This window comes from Furipterus horrens, unplaced genomic scaffold (assembly GCF_987537825.1).
Source record: "Furipterus horrens unplaced genomic scaffold, mFurHor1.1.pri manual_scaffold_6, whole genome shotgun sequence".
NCBI classification, from domain to species: Eukaryota; Metazoa; Chordata; class Mammalia; order Chiroptera; family Furipteridae; genus Furipterus; species Furipterus horrens.
Window position 1 is genome coordinate 141,659,123 of NW_028327176.1, and position 10,013 is coordinate 141,669,135.

A 10,013-nucleotide genomic window follows, 5' to 3' on the forward strand; every position below is an offset into this window, starting at 1 on the left:
GAAGGAGATGAATATGCTTATTACCTTGATTATAATGCTGGCATCACAGCATATGCATATTTTCAAACTCATCAAAGTGTATACCTTAAATATGTGCAGTTTTTGTATATCAATTATACCTCAATAGAGCTGTAATAAAAATAAAATAAAATGTTTATTATTCAGTTCAGCTCAACAGCCTTTACTAAGAACCCACTAGGAGGAGGGATGCCCTGGGCTAAGAAGCGGAGAGGCAGAGGAGAAGGTGGCACAGGTTCTGTGGACTTCAGGAGTTGGCACCCTTATTTTGTTTTCATTGAATGCCATAGTGGGCATTATGCCCTGACTATAGAAAATCTGGAATTTTATAACACAGTGCTGAAAAGGTTACAGTGGTAGGAATTTTACAAACTAATAAAAATAAATATTCCCCATAATAAATCTTTTTAGATTATTTGCAAAGGGTCTAAAACCTAAAGAATAGGTTTATACTCGCTTTCTTTAAAACTGGAAAGTAATGTGTCAGATGAACAATAATCTTCACATTTTTATTGTCTCTCTCAACGAACATTTATAATTTTAAATCTTTGCAAGAATTTCTGCTGCATCCCGGGATTCTCTCCATAAGTCCAAGTTTCATTGTTTTCAGCCACACCCTTTTTTTTTTTTTAATTACCTCAGATTTGGATCAAATCAGATCAAAGTCCTTGAGTTTCCAAAGAGAAGCCATTAGAAAAGAAAGTAGGAAAACACAGTGGGAATATTTTCCTAAAATTCCCATCAACACTGTGAGACCCAGGCAGACTTTCAGCCTCAACACAATGGGTCCCCTGGCTGGGACCACCGATTCTCCATTTGTGAGTCCAGGCCAACTCCCAGTTCTAATTCTGAGCTGGGGCATAAGAGCCTTAAGAAGGTCCCTTGGTGTTTCTGCTCTGTTCCTATGCATTATACAACTTACCTCATTTACTTCTTCCAACACCTCGCAGGGCTAGGTGTGTTAGCCCTACTCGCAGGTAAGAGTGAGGCTTTCACCAACAGCGCATAACGAGGCAGGGGTGAAGCCAGGATCAAACCTAGGTCTGTCTGGCTCCAAAGCCCATACTTTTCCACAGTGCCACCTGGCCAGTGCAAGACCCTTATCATGCTCTCGTGCTAAGCATTCAGCATCTCTGAACCTGGTGGCTGGTGCTCACCCGGAATTCAGAACGCTTTCGCGCGTAACCCACCTGTTGGGACAGCACGGCGGGGCTGCACCGGGCTAGTTCCTTGAAATTTCTTCTTCGCTGGTCAGACCAACCCTCCCTCAGCCCCTGAAGGCTGATCAAAGCCATTCCGGGCCTTTTCCATCTGCCCCATCTACCTGTGAACACCTGACCCATGGCACGAATCCTAAGAAAGGGCAGGGAGAATCATTACACCAGAGATGGTAACACACTGTGGTGGCACCATGTCTGAGAGGGCTAGTAAGAACAGACTTCCAAAAGAAATAAACAGGCTTTTGCCTGGAACTTTCTAAATTTTTAGCCTCAGACCCAAGAAAAGTATTCAACTTTCTCCAAACTTTGCTTAGAATTTCATCTACCACAGACAACCAGGGCCAGACTAGTAGTAACAGGAGCTGGAGAACAAAAACAATTTTCTTGAGTAGCAATTGGCAACCTTTCCAAAGGGAGGCTAGCTGCAGGCTGCTCCTCCCTGATGTTCAGAGAGCCTGCGCTGGAGTGAGGAGGCGCCCATGCCTCCCAGGGGGTGGGGAAGTGTGTGGACTCTCAATGAAGACCACATGCTGCAGGGGCCCACCCCAATTTAGAAGACTACTTCTATTCAAAGCTGGATCATTCCATCACAGAAAGCACTCTGGCCTCTGATTAAGCCACAGCTACAGTGATAAAGTGGCCTGCTGAGCTGAGGCAATTCTCTAAATACCTCAGAGCATCCAAGCAAAATATTTTCTCTTTAATGCCCAGGTAAGAGAGACCAAAGCAGGATGTTTCTCTGTGAACATCAAGAATCACACATTTTCTAGTGGATCAAGGGAAATAAAGACCATGATTTTCCTAAAAAGTGGTTCAAAAATAATTTTCTCAAAGTTAAGGAAATGATGTGGAGGATTACAAGGTCCCAGTATAGTCCCAAGCATCCTGTAAGTCAAAGTTTCCTCAGTCCCAATGTCTAAAATTTTTTCTGATTACCAAAGTAATAAGTGCTTATAAGGTAGAAAATTAGGAAAGTACAGAAAAACACAAAGGTAAAAATATAAATCAATCACTATCCAGTAACTCAGAGATAACCACTATTCACTATAACCACTATATTTTAGTAAATATATGTCAGCCCATTTTTTGTGTGTATACATTTCTCTCTTTTTACAAAAATGGAAACATATTATGTATACTATTTGTATCCTGTTTATTTCACTTAATCATATATCATACACTATTTCCCATGACATTAATTTTCCTTTTACAACATAATTTCAAGGATTGTCTAGCATTAATTGTTGGATAGTCAAGTTGTTTCTATTAGAAATAACATTAGTAGTAAAAGTTCTTGTACATAAATCTCTTCGTGCATCTCTACTTATTAGTTTCTTAAGATAAATTTCTTGAGGCAAAGTCTGAGTATAAATGTTTTTAAGCTTTCGGTTTATCTTAACAAGTTATCCCTCAAAATTGGGCACATTTATAGAATGTGCCCTATTCCTTATACCTTTGCCAATGGTGGGTTTGTCTTTTATTTTGCTAATTTAATATTTGAAATTTGAAGTTCCCTGTTTTAATTGGCTTTTTGTTGTTGTTGTTGTTGTTTATTGGTGAGATTAAAATTTTATTATATGCCCTGGCTGGTGTGGCTCAGTGGATTGAGTGACAGCCTGAGAACCAAAGGGTTGCTGGTTCAATTCCAAGTCAGGGCACATGCCTGAGTTGTGGGCCAGGTCCTCAGCTAGGGGCATACAAGAGGCAACCACACATTGATGTTTCCCTCCCTCTGTCCCTCCCCTCCCCTGTCTCTAAAAATGAATAAATAAAATCTTTTTTTTAATGTTTTTATCATGTTTTTGGATATTTACTTAAATATTTTAAACTTTAACTATTTTTTAAATTCTGGTATTTATCTTTTTCTTATTAACTTGCAAAAGCTTTTTTATGTATTAAAATATTCATCTTTGGTATACCATATTTGTTGCCAATATTTTCCACAGGCTATCATTTGCTTTTTAATATAACTTAGGGTATTTTTGCATTAGTTACAACTCAATGCCATTTTGGAAGTCTTCTAAGTAAGAGGTAAGACACCTTCTGCACATAACCACTAATAGCCTTGCTGCCCCATCACATGAGTTCAGGACCTCCAGTCACATTAGAAGCTATTTAAATAACAGTCCCTGGTATGCACAGCAGTACATAGTGGCCCTGGATTCCAAACACACTGTCCATAGAAACTAGGGAGAAAAAAAAAACAGCTAAAACTAACCTAGATTGAGCTCCTACCTGATCAAGTTGGTTTCTGACTAGTGATATAAGACAGGATACAGCAAACTCTCTGTAAAGGACCAGACAGTAAATATTTTAAATTTTATAGGCTGTTGTAACTCGTCTCTGCTATTGTAGCATGAACAAGCCATAGACAATACACAAATAGGATAAGTTTGTCCAAATAAAACTTAATTGATAAAAACACTACAATCTGAATTTCATGTAGTTTTCATATGTCACAAAATATTATTCTTCTCTTGACTTTTGTCAACTTTTTAGTTTTCTAATCTTTTAGTTTGCCAACACCTAATGCAGGATGAATGTCTGGCTCATGCAGACCTACTAGAGAAACCCAAGGAATAGGGCATATTTTGATTTGTGAACAGAAGAGATATGTACCATCACACGTTGCCTTACTCCTAGCAATGTCCCTGTGTCAGCCTGGATCCCAAAGTTAAGATTTATGGAGCAGGGCCACAGTCAGCCTACATTGAACATGAAACCTGATTGAGAAATAAACCTGGACTGATACATAGTACTTTCTATTTCTATAGTAGAATTCAGTAAAATCTGTCTTATTTTATGACTACTGATAATAAAACATTCCTTATTACTTTATAATTTACAAAGCATTTTTCACATATCTTATCCCTTTTTTATCCTCCTAACTTTGTAGGGGTACACAGTAATGCAAACTTATTGATAGAGAAACTAAAACTCAAGTGCCTTAAGATAAGACTTTCAAATTCAAATGCTTATGGGAGCCAAGCAAATACAAACATAGAATAATCTGTTCAGGTATGTATCAGTCAGCATAAGCTAAAATATGTGCAGTACCAAAGTGATCCTCAAATCTTGTTTGGCTCCTGTAAGCATTTAGTTTAGAAGTCTTAAGTCATTTGAATTTTAGTTTCTTTATCCATAAATTTGAATTCTGAATTCTACTACAGAAGTAGAAAGTACTATGGTTAGGGGAGATTCAGGCAGATAAGATCATAGAAGTCAAGAGAAATTGGCATTTGAACTAGATATTGAAAGACTGGCAGGAGAAACGAAAGCAAACTCTGCTTAACTTAAATAAAGGGAATTTTCTGGAAGGATTCAAATACTCACTGCTTAGCATAAAAGCTGGAGAACAAAAAAAAAGGAAAGAAAGAATGGAAAGAAAGAAAGAAAGAAAGAATGGAAAGAAAGAAAGAAAGAAAGAAAGAAAGAAAGAAAGAAAGAAAGAAAGAAAGAAAGAAAGAAAGAAAGAAAGATTGGCAAGAATCTAGTAGAGGCATGAACAAAGGCAGGTAGGGACAGCCTTACCTTGGCACAATGTTCAATTCCCTTTGTCCCTGCCCTCGTTTGAGGTCCTGACTCTAGTACCTGTTCATTAAATTTTGAGAAAGAAAAAAGAAGTTTTACTACAGGTAAACAGTGTGTAATAGAAGAGGACTCTGAAATGTTCATTCTGAAATCTGATTTTATATTTCAAATTACTTCATTCCAACTCAGAGTGAAGGCAGCCCAGAGGGGTTAGCGACATAATTGCTCTTTTAACAGTCCTGGCCACTCTTAACACATTTAATTATTCTGTAATTACTTATACTTATCACCCAATGTGGAAATTATATGTGGATTATTGATCTTCATGATGAATATAAAAGGAAAGCAATCATTGTTCTCTGTCCCCAGAAGGCCTCCTCCCCTTTGTCATGAGGACAAGCAGCTTTCTTTGGACAATGAAGAAAGCTGAGGACAGGCCTTGAGGCCACAAGTACCCTAGGTATGAGCTGAGAGACCTCACGAAGGGTAAAGACACAAAATGCTTACATATTTCCAGAAATATTTCATGTTTGGTTTATCTTACCCAGATTCACAAATCACAAATGCTCCCTGCGACACTCAACTGTTCGGGTAGGAAAGTTCTTGCAAAACTTGTATTTAGTGAAAGTTAAAAGTAAATACTGCAGCATAAATACTGTTCCTTTCAGTCCCCCCTCAGAACTCACTTTTACATGATAAAAATAAGCATGAGCTCAATCAATTGAACCGTCCACAGCCAGACACAAAGTCGGTGCTGGCACCACTGGACCTTACCCTTACATCTTCAGTCAGACTTCTAGTCTCTCCTAAATCATTGGTCTGCAATTAATGGGAAAGGCACTTAATGGGAATTCATGGCAATTAATGGAAAAATGACACAAATAACACTGATATATGATAAGCTGATGCATCATGAGTCCTATGGTCACTAAAGTAATGCCAGAAAGAAAGGGGAAGACCTACTTATAGCAGCTATTGCCCACAACAGTTGACTCTTTGTTCCTGTAAGAACACAAACTTTCTCCAACTCCAAAATCTTATTATGTGTTTAATGGAATAATTTGAGAGAAATGAATTTGCATAAGACCAGTACTGCATAAGTGAGAGAGCTGTCTGCTTATATTCAATATTAAACTTTAGACCATGCCTAACCCAAGAGCCACAAAGAATATCCCAGTTGCCTGTGAAGACCACCACTAACCTCTTTGGTGATTTTTTTAAGAATCAGCAAGTATAAAATAAAGTTTCCAGACCCTTATCCTGACTGAGGGACCATTATGTTCATACAAAGCCTCTTCCCTTCTGTAGCTTGTAATTTGTTTAGGGCAGAGAGACGAGTTATTAAGAAACAGAACAGACCTGAGGGACAGAATGAAGTAACTTCAGGACTGTACAGCCTTAAACACCTGAGGAGGAGTTCTTCAATAATTCAGACCAAGAGAGAAACCTCAATGGTCTGGAATGGCCATGAGGGTGCCGGGGTAGAAGATGGGACCTGATCCAGGGGTGGATAGAATATTTTGGAAAAATGGGCAGACAACATTCCCAATGTGCCCAATGGACTCATAATCTCAGAGGAGGAAAGTGCCTGATGAGCTCAGGGACAGTGAGACCTGCCACATCTGAGTTGTGCCCACAGATGAGTCATGTGAGATATAATTGAAAAGGCCGGTTAAGAGTACATTGTAAGGGGCCTGGAATGCCAGACCATGGGGTTCAGAAGCCAACCAAGGTGTGAGCAGCTAGCATGGGTTTCTACTTGAGTCTATAACAGAGATTAGTTCCTCTGCCTTTAAAATGGGGATAACAGTGCCCACCTCATAGTATTGTTTGAAGGATAAAATAAATATATATAATATGTAACAATTAATTTATTATTTTTGGTAACAGTTCACCATTTCTGCTGAGGAGTTTTATGCCCTTTGGGCATCGCTAAACAGTGAATTTAATTCATTCTTAGATTTTATAAACTAAAAATAAGTATGATTTTCTTCTTCTTTTATGTTTTTTAATGTTCTGGCAGTGGCAACTATATCTGGAGGTCTGATGACCAGGCAGTAAGAAACACTATTACAAAGTTTAGAAGACACAACCCAACCTCATGGGGCAAAAGAATGTGAGGAGAGAACTGGTGACTGGACAGGTACAGCACCAAACAGAACACCTTGGGTCAGTGCTACGAGGGACCTGCACTCAAGTCTAATATAGATCCCATCTGGGCAACCTCACTAAGGCCGAAACAACAGTTCCTCAGAACCAGCACCTGCAGCATACATGAAGGTCGGAGCCAGGACAGTCCTGAGGGGGATGGCCCTCCCAAAGGACACTGTACTTGCTAATCACAATACCAACAGAAATGACAGATAGATCCCTAGGATATGGATTCCTACTGCTAGGGTTCACTGGCTCAGAGTAACAGGTCAATTTAAGTGCCTTGGGGAGGGGTACAGCTGGGATCCATGGTTTTATTGGCATTTGATCTCTTGGCCTTTTTGGCTATCCACTCGTCAATCAGGTCCTGTCTCTTTAAAACTAGGTGTTTTCCTTTCTAACACTTGACTATCTGAAGGGCTTGCAGAGTGCTGACAATGTCCACAGGATTCACAGCCAATTTCTTTGATAGAAATTTCTTTGCCTTGGAAATTATGCAGGTAACGAAGAAGCACTTCTTTCCAGTAACTGACAGCTTATGAGCCCCAGGTCTGAGAGTGGATGTTTGGAGGAGCCGACTTTTTCTTCCACTTTGGAAAGCAAGTAACTGAAATCAATGAGCATCTTGCCTTAGCTCTGTCTCGTGTACTGAGGCATGGCCAGGATACAGGATACATTATAGTTGAGGAATGAATTCTTCTCCTTGGAAAAATAGACTATCAGGTGACAGCCAGCATTGTCCACTTCTGTCATAACATAGAACAGAAAGGGCTTCGCCTCAGAATATAATGTCTTGTGGTCCAGAAAAAGCTTGGCCAACAGGCACAGGGTCTGGCAGTAGATCTTGTTTTTCTTGCCATCCACTTCAAACATGGATATTGAACCTTTGTGGTATATCTCATCACTGGGTGGGTGTTTGCACACACATTTAGCCATGTGTTGGCAGAGTATCGTTTGGCTCTTCGTGTATTTTAAACAGAATTCTCACAGAGTCGTCCCAGTCATGCATATTCTTCAGCATAGGGAGAATGGTAGCAAGTATCAAGCTCACGGTGACCAAAAGCAATTGTTTTAATCATGTTGCTCTCTCTGCTTTGGCCTTGCAGCCTTAACTTCTCCTGATAATAGCCTTTCCCATTCCTCTTCACTGTTCTCCTTTTTCTTTTATAGCTGTACTGAAGGGCTGAGGCAACCCTCAGTATTATTTTCTTTGCCCACAACAGCTAGAGACCTTTTCCTAACTGTACCCCAAAGAGAAAAAAAAGGCATTGGGCAGAATAAAAGGTCCAGAAAATGAACTCCTGCCAGCACTTCCCCGTGTGCAAACTTTTGTTTCTTCCCCACCCTTTCCCCGGAACCCGGGACCTGAGTTTCTAGCCCATTAGAGCACCAGAAACAGTGATTAAGATGGACATCCTCGGAAACAAATCAGAAACTTTTTTAAAGGGGGAAAAGGGCTGAACTTCCACAGTATAAATATTACTAGATGGCCTCAGGCTCAGATGCCATTCACAAACTCCTCAAGCTGCGCTCTCGCAATTTATGACATTTAACAGGGCCCCTGGAGAGCCCTTCAGTCCTGCCCTGCTCCAGAGCCAAATATTAGCCTCTTTGTGTTAATGAGGCCAAGTCAGGGAAGAGTAAAGCAGGAGATCATTTGAGTGGTTTTGCTTGTTAACTTTCAGGCCTCTTCTCTCTCCCTATCCTCTCTTCTCGCCCATGCTCGAGAGGGAAAACTGGAAACTTACAGGACAAGGATTCAGTGTGCCCTCTTGATCAGGCACCAGTGCTGGAGCCATCATGTGGCTCATCACCTCAAGTATCATGGGCTGCTCAGCCCCAGCTCCCAGGGCACAGCTGGGAAGGGAAGGTAGGAAGAAACCCAGGGACAAGGCAGGCTGGTGGATGCCAGCAGGCCATTGGCCTCATCCTTGCCTGCCTCCACTACCTCTCTCACTCCAGCCCTTAAACAAATTTTGCTCTGCTGAAAACAATTTTCAGGCTTCCAGCAAGGGGGGATCTGTACTTTTATGCAGCAGAGTCCTTCCAAGGTGCACTTCTGGACAGGAGACTGTTCATTCGAATCAGCCACATACTCTCCTTCCTGTGCTTCATCAGCCCTTACCTTCTCTTGGGCAGAGCAGTTATCTCTGTAGGCTTAGTGTTGTCAGATTCAGGAAAAATAAATAATTTTTAATGTAAGTTATCTCCCATACCATATTTGAGACATACTTACACTAAAAAATGGTTTTTGTTTATTTGAAATTCAAATTTGATTGTATATTCTGTCCTTTGGCAACCATTTCAAGTTCTCAGTTTCCTCATCTGTAAGTGGAATATTAAACTAGATCAGTGACTTTCAAAACTTTTTAAGGACAAAGGTCCTCTGTGAAAAGAAATCTTACCCAGAAGCACAATGTATGAACTAGAGAAGAACAGAGCTGCCCTGGTTGAGGCAGAGTTGGGCAGCCAGTGCTCTCCTCCCACCTTCTGGTAAACTCAGGTCTGCACTGAGTTCTGCTTCAAAGCCAAAGGAGCATAACCTCTGCAGCCTCTTCTGATCCCTCTGACTCCACCAGCCCAGGCCTCCAGGGGCCTTCACAACTGAAGAGCCTACGAGACTTCAGACCACTTGTGTCTGTTCGCTCTCTCCACTAATATTCTTCACAGGTATACTGTCATGGCAGGTAAGGGGCTCATCTTCGAATACTCCAGGTCATGATTCCAACCTCCATACCCATAAGATATGGATAGAGCACTCCTCTTCAACTCACCGCATAGAGATGAAACACCTCAGAGACTGTTGGTACTCTGGGGGAGTGCCCTGGCCAGGCTATGTGTGGCAATGGGAAAAACATGGGCTCTGAGACCATCACTGTCACTATTTAGCTGGGTGACCTAGGGACTTAGCCTCTTTGAATATCAATTTTTTTTTTTTTTTTTTAGGTTTTCACACCTAGGTTTCTTGAGGGAAGGAAGAGAAAGGGATTAGAGGTAAGAGGGACTCTCCTGGTACACCTCAAGGGGCCCATAGGAGCAAGGGAGGGGGAGAGGAGACTCCAGGTCCACCTCAAGAGCCCAGTGAAGTCTCCT

General features: G+C 40.9%; 1 pseudogene; it reads right to left on the bottom strand.

The window, feature by feature from the left end:
• Positions 1-7,194: 7,194 nt before the first annotated feature.
• LOC150007511 (histone acetyltransferase KAT7 pseudogene) lies at positions 7,195-9,699 on the bottom strand (annotated as a pseudogene).
• Positions 9,700-10,013: the final 314 nt, after the last annotated feature.